Source organism: Carettochelys insculpta, chromosome 3 (genome assembly GCF_033958435.1).
Source record: "Carettochelys insculpta isolate YL-2023 chromosome 3, ASM3395843v1, whole genome shotgun sequence".
In the NCBI taxonomy this organism is placed as follows: Eukaryota; Metazoa; Chordata; order Testudines; family Carettochelyidae; genus Carettochelys; species Carettochelys insculpta.
This window is the reverse complement of record NC_134139.1, coordinates 149,754,830-149,772,558: the sequence shown is the minus strand read 5'-3', so window position 1 is coordinate 149,772,558 and position 17,729 is coordinate 149,754,830. Positions and strand designations below refer to the sequence as shown.

The window sequence follows — 17,729 nt, the reverse complement described above, 5'->3', positions numbered from 1 at the left end:
GCCAAACTTGAAGGGAAGTCATAACACTGCCAGAAGGATCGATGCTGAGGAGAAGGGGCCTGCCATAAGTAGCTGTTTAATAAATTGTATTTGATTTGAGTTACAGGCTGAGCCCGACAAGAATCCTGGCCTTTTGGGGATTACAAAGACTTTGCCACATGGGAGGGAGGAAGAGGACTCCTTAAGGTCAGACAGGTCTCCGGGTAAAGGGAACACGAGTGAAGAATCAGATCCTTCTATTAGCAAAGTCCACTGGGATTGTATATAAGCCAAGTTCTCTACAATACAGGACCATTTCCCACTTACACATTTATCTCCTATGTAATTGCTACCTTCTTATAGCAATCTTTGGTCTTGTGTTCTGTCTCTCTTTTGATTTACACATTGAGAAGTACTGTGGCACCTTAAAGACTAACATATTTTGGAGCATAAACTTTTGTGGGCAAAGACCTGCTTCATCAAGGTCTTTTGGTCTAGGCTCTCCAGGCTTACAGTTACCCCAAGTCACTATTTTCAAAAGATGGTGAACATTCATGACTTCAGTTGAAGAGCTGAAGTGCTTGAGAGCTCCAAATATTCAGCACCTTTGGGGGGAAAAAAATTCAAATAATTCAGATCTTAACCTAGACAATTCCCAAATATTTTCTTGCTGGTTGCTACAATATCTTATTTCCATTTTCAGTGCAGCAAATGCTACAGAATCTGAAGGCTTCAAGATCTTTGCAGAGCAGCAAAAATTATCTTTGTTCTACCTACACATGAAAGGAGACAAAAGCAGGAAAATTCAGAATAGTTTCTGGCTAGAGAGACTGGGAATCTTGGATCATAACTGTAAACCTCTCTTGTATGGGGTGAAGTTAAGAGAAACTCTATGTCTATGTCAGTCTATGTTTACACTATGCTAAGTAATTCGACCACAGATATGCAGTTCTAGCTACGGCAACTGCATAGCTAAATCAACATATCTGCACTTGGCTAACATGGCTGTTTGTACTGGGGAAAGTCGATGGAACCTTCCTCATTCCTCACGTCTCTCGAGGAGTACAAAGGTTGACTGCGACCCCTGAGAGGTCAATCTTGCACATCCCTACCAGACGCACAAAATTGAACCCTTCAAGATCAACCCTGAGAGGGTCGATATTCCAGACATAGCCTCAGACACATATATGCAGTCCTCCTTCATAGCTGGGTTGGATTACTAAAAATATTCAAAAAAGTCAACAGATGAAGCCTAGTCACTTAGTTATCTGTTACAATATATGAAACAGAGACCCAGAAATTAGTACAGAGAAAAGAAAACTGTTAAAATATAAGCCTTTTCATAGGCTGAATTCTTAAAGTGGTTTACAAGAGAAGCCTGTCCTCTGCTCTGTGTAAGAAGACAAAGAATGCCAAGCAGCATGTGTATAAAAGCTTCAGACATACATGGTCAGTTCAAGGAGATATACCTAAAACAGTTAAACATAACCCTCTAAAATACTATACCATGGGGGGGAACTTACCTTATGTTCCAATTTTGTTTACTTTGAGTATTACTTACTTTGATAGTTTAATTTTGAAAGGGGAAAATATTTTGGGAGTAAGGGGACTCCAAAGTTGCGTGGGTACACTCATCCCTTGCTATACAAGCACAACTGGTTCCCAACTTTCTGCTCACAGGCAGAAACTCATAAGAGGGACACTAAATTCCTATTAAATTACATGTAAATGTCTCTGATAGGTTCCTAGGGCTCCTAACTTGGGGAAGGAGTGGCAGCAGGTGGTGCTGCTTTTGAAAGGTGAGTGAACCTTGAGTTGGGGAGGGTTAGAGGCTGGGGGTAGTTTGGGGCTGTGAGCGGAAGGGAGGGTTAAAATCTGGTGGCAGGTGGGGGGGTGGGATTCAGGCTGCCATGGTTTGGGGCTGGTGATGGGAGGGTCAGGCTGCAGGGCCGCGGGAGGGTCAGGTGGCAGGGGGTCTGGCTGTGGGCCGGTAAGGGGGTCTGGCTGCCACCGTGTGGGGCTGCAGGGCCGTGGGGGGGAGGGTCAGGTGGTGGGGCCACGGGGGTCAGGCAGCAGAGGGGTCTGGCTGAGGGCCAGTAAGGGGGTGTGGCTGCTGTGGTTTGGGGCCGTGGAGGGTCTGGCTGTGGAGGTTACAGGCAGTGGAGGCAGGGGGTCTGGATGGTGGGGGGGTCAGGCTGTGAGGGTTAAAGGCGGCAGTAGATGGGGGTTCTGGCCCTGGGGGTTGCAGCCAGCAGCGAGTTGGGCTGTGGGGCTGGGCTGCCACTGTTTAGGGCTGTGAGGGAGGGGTCAAGTGGTGGCAGGGTCTGGCCATGGAGGCGGCAGGGGTATCAGGCTGCTGTAGTTTGGAGCTGTGGGGAAAGCGGGTAGTCAAGCTGCAGGGCCAGGAGGGGGTCTGGCTGCAGCGGGTTGGGGCTGCGGGGCGGTCTGGCTGCAGTGGGTTGGGGCTGCAGAGGGTGTGTCAGACTAGGGAGTTGGAGCCACAGGGAGGGGGAGGTCACTTGTAGAGTGAACTAAGGTAGGTAAATGTGTGCCTCATTTAAAGGAGTATTCGTAAATAAAGTACTTGTTTAACAAGGGATGAGTGTACTTCAGAGTGCCGGTGGCTACACAGCTTGCCAGCGCTTTGAAGTTGCTAACTTTGAAGTTCACACGGAAGGAATTAGGCTACTGAGCACCTCATTGTTATTCCCCAATCTGGCTTATTTACATGCCCACTTTGAAGGAGGGGACTAGAGTAGATGAGCCCTTGGTGGAACAATATTATGGAATTTTCTGTAGATTATTACAGCCTTTCACCACTTCTCAACAGTCAGAACTCAAACGGCTCTTTCTGCCACCATCTAATACCTACGTTGGCTTCTTCTAACCATATCCTTGAAAATGAAATTACAGAGCTGTGAAATTTCTTCAGAAAGGCCTTCAGTTTCCCACAACCTACCACACTGAATTAGTTGACAAAACGAATAGCCCATAGAAGACTTTTACTGAAATGTTGTTTGGTTTACCATTAAACAAAACAAACCACTTGTTTGAGAGTTCTTGTGAATTTGACACTATTGTTTTCAGTGTCACACACAATCAAGACACAGAATGTCTCAGAATATACCTGCCCTATTCAAGTTAGGGATGCAAAAGGTTAACTGGTAACCCAGTAAGCATTGAGTTTACCAGAAAACTCACTGGTTAACCAGACCTTACCAAAACAAGCAACTAGCCAGCCACGCAGACTGCAGCAGCCTCAGCTGCATTGGACTGGTCATCTGCAGGGACTCCAGCTGCAGGGGGCCAGGGCCCTCGCCCTGCCTACACCAAAGTAGTTTCAGTTCCATCTGCAGCAGGCAGACCAGCCTGGAGTAGCCCCTGCCCCCCGACCCAGAGTGCCCTCTGTTAAATGATATAATTAAAATTGTCTAACTGGTTAACTGCTTTAACCAATATTTAACATCCGTAACTCAAGTAAACATATATATCCTCAAGTGATTTTTAACTGAAAAGCAGTCCAGTAGCACCTTACCTAGGTTAACTGGTTAAGAAATTACCCCTTTCAAAATTCAAATTGCATTCATTAGAAATGTTATTTGGCCGGTAATTATGGTACACTCTTTCGTTTATCCCCCATTTCCTTTCTATGGGCACTGCTACATCTTGCAGCAAATTACACTTTGGGCGTTTAGGAAAAGGACTGTTCTTCTATGCTCTTGTACAGCAGTTAGCACAATGCACCCTGAACCTGTCACAAGTACTACTGTAAAATAAAGTAATAAAACACAAGTCCACACAACACAGAAAGGCAAAAAGAAGGGAGAAGCTCTACAACAGGGGAGCAATAAGCAGCCTTCAGGCTGAAAATGATTTGCCAAGGTTAGCCCCTGAGCCATGGCTTCCTGCAGCTCCCATTGGCTGGGAATGGCAAACTGCAGCCAACAGGAGTTGCGAGCAGCTGTACCTGCAGAAACTCCCTGGCAAACTACACCAGCCAGTGGGCCACTTATTGCCCATATCTCCTTCAGGTCATAAGCAACATTCACGCTGTTGACTTAGACATAAGCAATAACAAAAACATTGAGCAACATTGTTTGCTCAATATTTGTGTCACTTAAGATGTGCCTACTCCAAGTTCTGGGTACAGTTTATTCCTAATCAAGATCAAAAGATAAAATTCCTTGCCAATTCAAATCAGCCCAACTACCACACTATACCTCCTGCATCTGATTACTCAACTTACAATTCACCCTGGTCCAAGGACGGAAAAATAAGTGGACCTTTCAGAATTTCAAAGTAATAAAATCCAGCCTTAAGTCAGAGGATAGGAAGCAAGTTTCAGAGCTTAAGTTGCATAGTGAATATCATACCACTGGCCTCCATCCACTCAAAGCCAGAGGGCTCTTAGTTTAATGATCCCTCCCAGTTGAAACTGTGGCATTAGCAAAGTTAGACATGATCTAAAAGAAAGGGCTTTTAAACCCAGATTAAGCACCCAACATTTATAAGAGACCAGTATCTATGATAGCATCTTACAGGCAAACTCCACATAACTTTCCTTCACATGGCTGAGATTATCATTAACAGTGGCTGAAGAGTAGATACCTGATATAAGAACATAAGAACTTCAGAATGGCCATAGTGGGTCAGACCAAATGTCCGTCCAGCATAGTAGTCTGTCTGCTGACAGTGGCCAGTGCCAGGTGCCCCAGAGGGGGTGGACCGAAGACAATGATCAAGCAATTTGTCTCCTGCCATCCATCTCCAGCCTCTGACAATCAGAGGCCAGGAACACCATTCCTACCCTTGGCTAATAGCCTTTTATGGACCTAACCTCCATGAATTTACCTAGCTCTTTCTTAAATACTGTTATAGTCCTACCCTTCACAGTCTCCCCTGGCAAGGAGTTCAACAGGTTAACTATGCGCTGAGTGAAGAACTTTCTTTTATTAGTTTTAAACCTGCTACCCATTAATTTCATTTGGTGTCCTCTAGTTCTTGTATTATGGGCACAAGTAAATAACTTCTCCTTATTCACCCTCTCCACACCTGTCATAATTTTATATACCTCTATCATGTCCCCCCTCAGCCTCCTCTTTTCTGTTCCAAGCCCCAAATCCTTCTAGTTGCCCTTTTTTGAACCTTTTCCAGTGCCAGGATTATCTTTTTTTAGGTGAGGAGACCACAGCTGTACACAGTATTCAAGATGTGGGTGTACCATAGATTTATATAGGGGCAGTAAGATACCTCGTCTTATTTTCTATCCCTTTTTTAATAATACCTAACATCCTATTTACCTTTTTGACGGCCTCTGCACACTTCATGGATGTTTTCGGGGAATTATCCCCGATAACTCCAAGATCTCTTTCCCGATTAGTTATAGCTAAATTAGCCCCATCATATTATAAGTATAGTTGGGGTTATTTTTTCCAATGTGCATTACCTTACACTTATCTATAGTAAATTTCATTTGCCGTTTCGTTGCCCAATCACTCAGTTTGATGAGATCTCTTTGAAGTTCTTCATAGTCTGCCTTTGTCTTGACTATCTTGAACAGTTTAGTGTCATCTGCAAACTTTGCCACCTCACCGTTCACCCTCTTCTCCAGATCATTTATGAATAAATTGAACAGGATTGGTCCTAGGACTGACCCTTGCTGGACACCACTAGTTACCCCTCTCCATTTGGAAAATTTACCATTTATGCCAACCCTCTGTTTCCTGTCTTTAAAATAATCACACAACTTAGGGTAGGTGAAGGTCTTTAGTCCAGAAAGACATCTTACCTTAAAGGTGGAAAGAGAATGGGCATGCACTTAGTCTAAATGAGAAAAGACTCTCTGATTGCAGTACAGATCAGGGACTTTAAATAATACCAATAAAACTTACAGGGTGAAAGGGGACTTCATTAGTTCAAGCATTATTTTGTCTTTTGGTGGTGAATTACCATAAGGTAGTAGTAGACACCAGTCATAAGAATGACGCTGGCCTATATTCCTTTTCCTTCAGAGACTGCTATTCACCGTGGAAGATGTTTCAGCCCTATGGCAGTAGATCACTTGTCTCAAGCCTGACATCCCCAATCCAGAAGACTTCTGGATGCTGGCACCTCAACTGCCCTCTGAAGCAGTGGTCCTCAACCTGCTTACCACGGTAACCCACATATGTGGTACTCTGCGTTATGTGCACCACATCCACACTATAAGACCCTGAAGATGTCACGAGCCACATCTGTTCGCATATTGGGCTGTAAGAGGCACTCAAGTTGAAAACCACTTCTCAAGAGAGTCAGGGTAGGTCTACACAACAGATTTGCATCAACATAGCTGCAGGGATGCAACTGCACTACTCTGATGAAGGTCTTCTGAGCTGACAGAACAGAGATCTCCTGTCAGCTTAAACCTCCACCTCTGTGAAAGGTAGCAGTTATGTCAAAGGGAGAAGATCTCCTGCCAACACAGCATGGGGTGGGGGGGAGTGAGGGAAGAAGGAACAGCAGTTGATATAACTGTATTGCCCTGGGGTGTGGATTTTTCACAACCCTGAGCAACACAGAGATACCAAAATAAGTGTGTAGCATAGACCTGGTCTCAGAAGGACAAGCCATCAGAGTGAGAAAAAGATGGGCTGGTTGTGTGGTTACCAGGCACATGAAGGACAACAATACTGCACAGGGCTTAGATTAAACTCTTCTACACCTGTGCTAAAGAGGACATATCAGACTCTGAACAGTAATGAGAAAAAGGCTGAGAAAGATGGTCTTCAAAGTTATTAAAATGGCAGACTGATGTCCATGAGTCCAAGTGTGTCTGTCACATTTGCAATATGCTCAAGTCCTCAACATGGCCCAGATGAAGAGTTCCCACCAACCCTTGCAGGCACTAGCAGACACAGAAAAATGCAGCCTATTATACCACCATTCTACAAACACTGTACTCCTAGGCACAAAGTAACAGCCTTACCCAGGACAGATAACCCTAGAGTTTGGGCTCATGAGAAACCAGGGGCCACCAGATAGGTGCATTTGATTTTGTTCTGAATTTGCGCAACACCTACTGCAATGGCCCGTGGCTAGGGCTTCCCATGTGCGAGCTGAACAATACAAATAATGAAGAGCATTTATTTGTATAGGAGGATAGGAAACACGGAGACAGGCGAGGCAGACCCCAGGACTAGCCCCACATCAGACACTTCCGGTTACACTAGAGGACGCCATCTGTAGCTACACCCGTTACAAGCCAGGGAGCCGTGCAGGGGTGCTTATGCAGAGCAGGAGGAGGCCGCTATACCTGAAGGGCAGCGCCTGGCTTCTGGGGGGGGGTGGGGGGGCGAGATGGGTTGGGGCCTTGATCCGCCAGAGGCTGCAGGGGCAGCTCGCAGCCCGTCCGGGCGGCTGGCGACAGGAAGGAAGGGCCGGTGGAGAGACCAGACCGGCCCGGCCCGGCCGAGAGACCAGACCGGCCCGGCCCGGCCGTGGGAAACGAGCAGGGGGAGGAGAGACCGGCCCCACGGAAACGCTCGCTCCCCGCCCGCGTCACTGCCCCCGCCCGCGAGCTGTCTCGGCGGCAGCCAAAGCCCCGGGGGCCGCACTCACCGCCGGCGGCCGGGCGGGCGGGCGAGCGCTGCGCCGCGGTGAGAGGTTCAGGCCCGGGACCTGGGCCAGAAGAAACGAGCGCCCCGAGCTCTTTGTTTGAATATCGTCACCGCCCAACAACCCGGGCTCGGATTGGCGGGCTCGGCTCCAGGCGCAGCCAGAGCTCAGTTCCGATTGGACAAGAGGCGCTAAGCCCCCCCCCTTAGTCCCGCCCCACGAGAGAGGAGAGAAAAGGCCTGGCGCAGCACACGGCGGGTGGCTGGGTCGTTCTTCTGCTGTCCCGAGCCCCGGCATCCAGGCGTGTGGGGGCGAGCGCCGCCTGGTGCGCTGCCCTATTACCCCTTGCGGAAACAGCCACGTGATTCCCCTCCCCGTTCAGTTCAGGCAGCAGAGAGGTTGCTTGACGGCCGGTTTGCAGCTGGAACGACTGGTTGGGAAGGGAGGGTGGGGCTGCCTGGACCTTAGAAACCGGTTGGTGGCACAGCTTGGGCCTGGAGCTAAGACGGGCTCTCTGCGTGTGTTGGCGCTGTGCAGCACCCAGGCCCCTCGGGCTGCAGTTGGTTGGTGGAGGCGGGGCGTAGGCACGCAATATATGACTTTCGGCCCGTCCCTCTCACTCCTTTCCCCTCTTGAATGTTATTGCTTAGCTAATAACCGAGAGAATGCTGTGCTAGTCTATATACTATCAAAACAAAAAAGCAGTCAAGTAGCACTTTAAAGACTAACACAATAATTTATTAGGTGAGCTTTTGTGGGACAGACCCACTTCTTCAGACCATAGCCATACCATAATTTTTCTGATTTGTCAACCTTGATTACTATTTTTGGTTCTATATGCCTTAAAATTAGATATTGGCATAGAAAGTACGCCTATTAAGTTTGCAGATGATACCAAGCTGGGAGGGGTTGCAACTGCTTTGGAGAATAGGGTCATAATTCAAAGTGATCTAGATAAATTGGAGAAATGGTCTGAAGTAAACAGGATGAAGTTTAATAAGGACAAATGCAAAGTGCTCCACTTAGGAAGGAACAATCAGTTTCACACATACAGAATGGGGACAGCCTGTCTAGGAATGACTACAGCAGAAAGGGATCTAGGGGTTATAGTGGACCACAAGCTAAATATGAGTCAACAGTGTGATGCTGTTGCAAAAAAAGCAAACATGATTCTGGGATGCATTAACAGGTGTGTTGTGAACAAGACACGAGAAGTCATTCTTCCACTCTACTCTGCGCTGGTTAGGCCTCAGCTGGAATATTGTGTCCAATTCTGGGCACCATAGTTCAAGAAAGATGTGGAGAAATTAGAGAGGGTCCAGAAAAGAGCAACAGGAATGATTAAAGGTCTAGAGAATGTGACCAATGAAGAAAGGCTGAAAGAATTGGGCTTATTCAGTTTGGAAAAGAGAAGATTGAGGGGAGACATGATGGCAGTTTTCAGGTATCTGAAAGGGTGTCATAAGGAGGAGGGAGAAAACTTGTTCTTCTTGGCCTCTGAGGACAGAACAAGAGGCAATGGGCTTAAATTGCAGCAAGGGAGGTTTAGGTTGGACAGTAGGAAAAAGTTCCTAACTGTCAGGGTGGTCAAAAAGTGGAATAAATTACCAAGGGAGGTTGTGGAATCTCCATTGCTGGAGATATTTAAGAACAGGTTAGATGGATGTGTCTCAGGGATTGTTTAGACAGTACTTGGTTCTGCCATTGGGGCAGGGGTCTGGACTTGATGGCCTCTTGAGGTCCCTTGCAGTCCTCGTATTCTATGATTCTATGATTTTATGATAGTTAGGCTGAAATAGCCTGTTCTGGTATGAGAGATGAAAAAGTAGTCCATTTTTACAAGGTTTGAATGGTACTATAATCAAGAGGGTAAAGGAATTAATAAGAATGTGTAACAAGCATCAGATTTTATGATGTAGCATGTGAATCTAGGGTTTTATTGTTGAGTGATGCTGATGTTTATTGTTGTTATGCTTGAACTCTCTTGAAGACAGGTGTGTGTGTGTGTTTGTTGCCTTCTTGCTTATTGCTTACTATTCTCTGTTCCTGCCCTGTGAACTCAGTGCTGCAGTTTCTGTCTGTATGTGTACATAGAGTTGGGTGTGTGGAATTACTCAGGGCCTGTTGCTACATACCTGCCATTTGGACTGTTATTAAGTATTGTTCAGACTCCAGCTGACTCAACTGGTTCATAGAATCATCAAAGTGTAGGACTGGACGGGACCTCAATAAATCATCTAGTCCAGTCCCTAATATTCAAAGCAGGACTGTGTAATAACTAGACCATCCATGACAGGCGTTTGTCTAACCTGTTCTTAAAGACCTTCAGTGATGGAGATTCCACAACCACCCTAGGCAGTTTGTTCGAGTTAATGATTCTGACCGGAAGTTTTCCAAATATCCAATCTAAACATCCCTTGTTGCAGTTTAAACCTATTGCTATTGTCCTGGCCTTAGAGTTTGAGAATAATTTTTCACCTCCCTCCTTGTGAGAACCTTTTTTATGTGTTTGAAAACCAATATTGTGTCCTTTCATAGTCTTTTCTTCTCTAGACTAAAAAGCCCATTTTTTTCAATCTTTCCTTTAAGTCACGATTTTTCTTGACCTTTAATATGTTTTGCTGCTCTCCTCTGGACTTTCTCCAATTAGTTTCTGTCCTTCCTGAAATTTGGCAGCCGACATGTGAAGCCTTATCAACATGGAGAAGAGTGGAAGAATTATTTTTCATGCCTTGCTTGCAACACTTGTGCTAATACGTTCTAGAATGTTGTTCACGTTTTTCTTTGCACGGGTGTTACAACATTGACTTGTGTTAAGCTTGTGATTATACAACAACTCCCTTCCCAAATCCCTTTCCACAGTACTCCTCCGTAGGTTCTCATTTCCCATTCTGTATATGTGAAACTGATTATTACTTCCTAAGTGGAGTGCTTTGCATTTGTTCTTATTGAACATCATCCTATTTACTTCAGATCATTTCTCCAGTTTGTCCAGATCATTTTGAATTTTAATCCTATCCTAAGCACCTGCAAGTCTTCCCAAATTGGTGTTATCCCCAAACTTTGCAGGTATAGCGTCTATGCTATTATCCAAAGTATTAATGAAGATATTGAACAGAAATGGACCCAAGAGTGATCCCTATGGGACCCCACTTAATATGCCCTCAAATCTTGACTGTGAATCACTGATGACTACGCTGAGAAAATGGTTTTCCAACCAGTTATATACTCACCTTATAGTTAGTTGGATTTTTTATTAGGCTATTTTTACTACTAAAGCCAAACCCTACGAGGAGGCAAAGAACCCCATTGTCAGTAATGGTTTCTGTTTCCTCTCACCCAACTAGACAAAATGCTTAGGAACCTCTTTGCCCGTTTGTCTTTTGTGCACCCTGTTTTTCCTGAAATCTCTCTTGAAAATTGTCATCTTAGGCTGTGGCTACACTACCTCTCCCTTTCAGAAAGGGCATGTAAATGATGGCCATTCAACAATGCAAATGAGGTGCTGATATGAACATTCAGAGCTCCATTTGCATAACAGCAGCAACGCAGCCTGTCGAAAGTGCTGATTTTGAAATAAAAATAGATGTGTAGTCAGCGTTCCTTTGAAAATGTGCCCCAATTTTGGAAGCACCCTTCTTCCCAAAAAAATTTGTGAAGAAGGGTGCTTTTGAAATCGGGGCACTCTTTCAAAGGAATCCCAGCTACAGTTATTTTTTTTTCAAAATCAGCACTTTCAGTGGGCTGGGTGGCTGCTATTATGCACACGAGGTGCTGAACATTCATACCAGTGCCTTGTTTACATTTTTGAAGGGCCATAATTTACATGCCTCTCTGAAAGGGTGGGGTAGTGTAGCTACAGCCTTAAGAGTTCAGGTTTATTTTGGACTTCTTGTGTATTTAAAAGATACATTTTCTTTATTGGTTAGAACAGTGTGGGAGACCTGACATTACAATTTTATAAGGGACACCTCTTCTGGAACAAATTTATTCTGTTCTATTGGCATCAGCCATCTCCCCTTTGACAACCAGATTCAAAAACTGCACAGGCTATCAATCTGAAGGTAATGAAATGTAGCCCATGAGGTGAGCATATACTCCTATAATAATAACAGTTAAGTTAAGGATAAAGGTTAAATTGACAAATAGCAAAAGTGCAAGACACCTGTAAGCCAAGGCCTGTAAGGACAGCTTATGCAGTTTGTATAAGCACAAGTAGTTGCTTAGTAAGTTAGCATAATAAGCTAAACCTTAAGTCACAAGATGACACAAGGCTTTATTATTTTGTAATAATCACAAGTGTTGAAAACTTTTAATAGGTAATCATGAGATACAGCATCTTGGGATATATTTAGTTAGGGATATCAGCAGATACCTGACCACAAGAAAGCCATGGTAACTGATTGACATATATGCTAATAAGCTTGAGGTTTAAGAGCATTTATAACCTGTCAGAGTAGGGCAACATTCATAAGGCAAGGAACTACAAATAAGGAAACAGGGCTGAAACTATACCAGAGTGGCTTCAGTATAGCACTCTATTAAAGCCGTAACCCAGCCTGGAGCTGGGGGCCGGGGGTGGGGACTGAGTTTGTAGAATGAGAACCGTGGGTGACGGTGGTAAGATAGATGAGGAAGATTATAACTGTTTTGCAAGAGATGGTGTAAGTATATGGCTACTCCATTCATTTTGTATTTTCTTTACTTGCCCTGCTGGGTTGGTGTATTTGTGAATCTTGTAAATGTGTTAATAAATTATTATAAGTGGTGGAATTTCCAAAGTGTGTGTTACAACTGTACACAGCAGGGTTCCATGCTGTAATAATTCTCATAATATGTGGTCTGATCTTGGGACAAGAACCTACAGATTTCAGTGCTAATTGAAGAAACTCAGTGATGTGATCAATACACAATCAATAGAGTAGTCGACAGAAATTTGGCACATTTGTTCATATGTACTCCTTGAGATTATTTTCCCTTGCTGGGGCTCCTATGTTCTGCTAAAGTCTGCTAAGTCTCTGGGGTAGGGCTCTTTCTCAATTGGAAGGGGAAAAATAAGAAATGGTTCTCTTCCAGTCAGAATTTTGTGTGGCCAAAATAAGATGTCTTCTCATGCAGATCATTGTAAAATGCTCCAACTCCATCTGCTTTCACATCAGCTTTAACTATTTACTAAATGACATTTACATTTTCATCATTAGGTATCTGTGTTAACACCCCATTGAGATGATCAGGGACATTTCCTATCTGCCACAGCTATTGCTTCAGGCAGACATAGCTGTATCAGTTACCTTTCTAAATGTGAATTGAATATATCTTCATAAACAAGAGACTTATTTTGAAAGACAAGGAAAAGCTCGAAGCCTGGTGTACAAACAGCATCTCAGTATAAATAGTGGATATGTCATCTAATTCTGTGTCCTCAAATTTCAGCCTTGCTGTAAGCATAGAAATGACCAGCTAAAATTTACCATAGTTAACGTCATCTAGATGGCACTTAACAAAGAAATAGAGGAATTGGGAGTGGGGTAAAGAGAAGTAGCATTGTTCATATGTTATTGGCTTTGCTGTTAGAAACTTATGCCATTGGTGATAATTACTCAAGTATGTGTTTATAGGCATCTCTGTGTCAGTGAAATTAGTCCATGACATTAATGACAGGTTGTTTAGGTATCTTCTGTAGTGCCCAGTGAAAAAACAGCGTTCACCAATGTACTCTCCTTTTCAACGTAGTAATAACATCTCTTCTCCTACTCTCGGGATCAACAGAATGATTGTAGTTACAGATATTCCAAGCAAATTAAAGTGTAAAGCACACACCATGGTCTAACGTTATTAAAAGCATCAGGTTACATATGACACTAGTGAAGGCAACATCCCACTCATATTGGCTCTCTTGATTTCTGCTTGTACCCTAAAGCTGTGGGACAAAAGTGAAGCCTTGTGGTTTGGTTTTGTATTATTCTTACAATGGAATCTGTGTCTCAGTAAACAAGGCTGTTACTACTACCTTCATGGTCTCAGGCAGAGAACATTCATTTTGGATCGACTGTAATTAGATGTTTCCAGTAGCAGGAGCATATTAACTATGGACAAGACACAGGTGTTCGTTGGTAGCATAGCTGATGTTAAGGAGTGTCCCATTCAGATCTCTTCCCTGGTCAGTGTTGTTTCTAAGTCTCTGTATGTACAGAAACTAAAGCCTTTAAAGGTTGTTTTCCTGCATAAGTATCTTCTATTTTCTTCTTCTCCACTTCCTCCCATGCTGTTCCATTAATTAATTGAGTGTAACAGAGTGTAATTTACCATCTTCTTAGTGCTTGATACCCTAGTAAAGTGTTGTGGTCACCATTCAGACTATAAATGGCCCTTTTCCATTACAGATCAGACTTGTCAATAGGAAAGCGACTTTCATTTATCTTGCATGGTGGCACGTTTCAGAGGGGTAGCCATATTAATCTGCTTCAGCAGAAACAACGAGTCCTGTGGCACCTTAAAAGACTAACATATTTTGTGGGGTGGAGCCCATTTTGTCAGTTGTACGAAGGAGAAACCAGTTTGGCAGGTACATATACACAGGCAAAGATGGATGTGTTATCTTACTATGAGGTGGACTATTGCTAAAAAGGTCAATTCAGTCAGAGTGGATGTGGCTTACTCCCAACAATCAATAAGTATACCAAAGGGAGAAAAATTAATCTTTGTAGTAAGTTAGCAGCACTCCCAGTCTATTCAGGTCCAAAACAAAAAGCAGTCAAGTAGCACTTTAAAGACTAGCAAAAAAGTTTATTAGGTGAGCTTTCGTGGGACAGAAAAGCTCACCCATGAAAGCTCACCTAATAAACTTTTTTGCTAGTCTTTAAAGTGCTCCTTGGCTGCTTTTTGTTTTGCTAGTGTATAGACTAGCACGGCTCCCTCTCTGTTACTATTCAGGTCCAGTGTGATTGGGATAGTAACACTCCTATATTTGCATCTGGGCATATATCCCTGCCAAACTGTGGTTTCTGTTTCACCCATCTAACGAAGTAAGCTCCAGTCCATGAAAGCTTATGCCCAAATATATGTGTTTAGTCTTTTTAAGGACTCCTTTTTTCCTAATTTATCTGCATTTCATCCAGTATTTCTCCTGCAATGCTCAAAAGTCTATTAAGGGTGACAACACAGTGTCTTTTTCTGGCTCCTTATCCATACCCATCAACCTTTGAGATAGATATCCCCAAATTAGGGTATATTTACACTACAAGGAAGTTTGATTCTGCCATGGTCAATCTTCTGGAGTTCGACTTAGGTCACCCACTGGGAACATGCTAAATCAAATTTACAGGGCACCCCCATTGACCCTAGTCCTCATGTTCCCCATGAGGAGTAAGGGAATTTGACAGGAGTACAGAATCCCATTGACCTCCCTTAGTGGAGATGGTGCGGAAGTCCAAATTAAGGTACATCAACTTTAGCTATGTAATTAACTTAGCTGGAATTTCATACCTTAATTCAAGCTTTCTCTGTAGCGTAAACCTGCCCATAAGAATGACAAATTGTCTTGTCATTATTATTTTTCAGGTGCATCCATTGTGGCTCTTTGTGAAGAAGCAGGCTCCAGAATAGCGAATGAAAGCTATATAGTTGAGCATCTTTTTTCTCTCACCCCCCTCCCCTGCGCACCCCACCAAATCTATACAGTTTTTAAACACTGCCTCCTTCCTTCTAAAAATTCAGAGGCCTGAGTACTAGTCAGGAAGCACAGTAAAAAAATGCATAGAATGCTCGAGTTTAGTTGCAGGATTTCAAAATTTCCATTTGTAGCCTACCTGGGTTTTAAAACTCTTAGACTGCACAGTGCCCAAATGAGAACCCTCTTAATAAGGTATGCATACACTTAAATCCTACAGTAGCTGTTATGACATGATAGCACTTCACTTCTCCTCTGCTAGCTGTCTGATCCTCATCTCACCCTTCTGAAGGCCCTGGTGTAGTTCCTGCCTCCATCTACTGCAATCGTCTGCCAGCTCCTCCCAGCTGTCCAGCTCGATGTCAACCTCCCTGAGGTCCCTCTTGCAAACATCTTTGTAGTGCAGTTGGGGGCATCCGGGAGGTCTTTTGGAAAGGCTAGCACGCCGTACAGGATGTCTTTTGGGATCCTTCCATCATTCATCCTGTGGACGTGGCCAAGCCAGCAGAGCTGCCACTGCCTGAGGAGGGTGTGCATGGTTGGGATGCCAGCTTGCTCAAGGACAGTGGTGTTGGGCACTCTGTCCTTCCACGATATTCCAAGGATGCGCCTGAGGCAGTGCAAGTGGAAGACGTTCAGCCTCTTTTCCTGGCGGGTGAACAGGGTCCAAGACTCGCTGCCATAAAGGAGGGTGCTGAGGACGCAGGCTCTGTAGACTTGCATTTTGGTGGGGGCGTACAACTTGATGTTATTCCACACTCTCTTGCTGAGTCTGGACAGAGTTGTGGCTGCTTTTCCAATCCTCCTATTTAGCTCAGTCTCCAACGACAGGGTGTCAGTGATGGTGGACCCGAGGTAAACGAACTCGTGGACGACCTCTAACGAATAGTTGTCAATCCTGATTGATGGAGGTTCAGCAACATCCTGACCAAGTACGTTTGTCTTCTTTAGGCTGATGGAAAGCCCGAAGTCCTTGCATGCTTTGGAGAACTGATCCAGCAGTTTCTGAAGCTGGTCTTCTGTGTGTGACACTACAGCAGCATCATCTGCGAACAGCATATCTCTGATGAGGACTTCCCACACCTTAGACTTAGCTTTCAGCCTTGCAAAATTAAACAGTTTTCCATCAGATCTTGTGTGCAAAAAGATGCCCTCTGTTGAAGATCCAAAGGCGTGCTTCAGGAGGATTGCAAAGAAGATCCCGAACGATGTCGGCGCAAGGATGCATCCTTGTTTGACGCCGCTCCTGATGCTGAAAACATCTGATAATGTGCCGTCATATTGGATGGTTCCTCTCATGTCTTCGTGGAAAGACTGGATCATCCTGAGTAACCGTGGTGGACAGCCTATCTTGTGGAGCAGTTTGAACAGTCCATCCCTGCTGACCAAGTCGAAGGCCTTGGTCAGGTCAATGAAGGCAATATCAAGTGGCTTCCTCTGCTCCCTGCATTTCTCCTGCAGCTGCCTCAGAGAAGACCATGTAAATGGCAGATCTCTCTGCGCGGAATCCACACTGTGATTCGGGATACACCCTCTCAGCAATCTTCTGGAGTCTGCCAAGGATGACGCGAGCGAACAGTTTACCAGCGATGCTTAGGAGGGAGATTCCACGGTAATTGTTGCAGTCGCTTCTGTCTCCTTTGTTCTTATACAAGGTTACAATGTTAGCGTTGTGCGTATCCTGTAGAACCTCTCCCTCTCTCCCGCACAGGCAACTGTTATGGAAATGCTCACCGGCCACCAGAACAGAGCTAGGTCCAACTCTAGGATCCTGCAAATACTACATTAAGAGCCCGATCAAAAACACAGGTTTATTGATGTACAGAAGTACAGCTCGAGCTGGGTGCCTCCAGGGAGGGACCCCGCCTTGCAGAAACTATTAACAATTATACCCCCACAGTTTGTAACACCGCCCATGCCCCTGCCCAGAGTCCAATCCCCTAATTTGAGTAGGGGTCTTCACTCTTACTAATTGGATGGATCCAGGTGCTGGGAAGATGATCTTGCTGTAGACGCCCGATCATCTTCAAGCAATCGTTATCCAGACTCCTTGCATTCCTCTCTCATTGCTGTCTTTTCAAACTCCTTTTCTGCTCATCAAGAACCAGTTTCTACTGGTTTTGCAGCCGCCTCCCTATTATTCTGCTCACGTCAGCCTGACCTGGGCCTAAGGCTTCAACAAATTTAGTGACTAGTGCTAAGCTAGGAGAACAAAATTTCTAATAATATTTCTTAAAGCATGTATACTTCTTAAAGCATGTATACCAGTGATTCCCCATAACAGCAACGTAGCTCATGTAGGGGTTCCAGGAGGGTGTCCGTGGCACACTTGATTACCTCTGGTGGTATACCATCCTGGCCTGCAGCCGTTCCTACCGCAATGCTGTCGATGGCTTTCTTCAGTTCGTCCACAGTTGGCTCCCGATCCAGTTTGTCCATTACTGGTAGGAGCACGATGGCATTGAGGGCTGTATCAACCACAATGTTC

At 44.7% G+C, this 17,729-nt stretch overlaps 1 protein-coding gene across 1 annotated transcript in view; it reads right to left on the bottom strand.

Moving 5' to 3' along the window:
- TTK (TTK protein kinase) overlaps nucleotides 1–7,691 on the bottom strand; it is a 78,796-nt gene extending 71,105 nt beyond the window's left edge. The window contains exon 1 of the mRNA XM_074988871.1: nucleotides 7,576–7,691. The gene's annotated coding sequence lies outside the window, so the exon portion shown is untranslated. The remainder of the gene's footprint in view (nucleotides 1–7,575) is intronic.
- Between the last annotated feature and the right edge of the window lie 10,038 nt (nucleotides 7,692–17,729).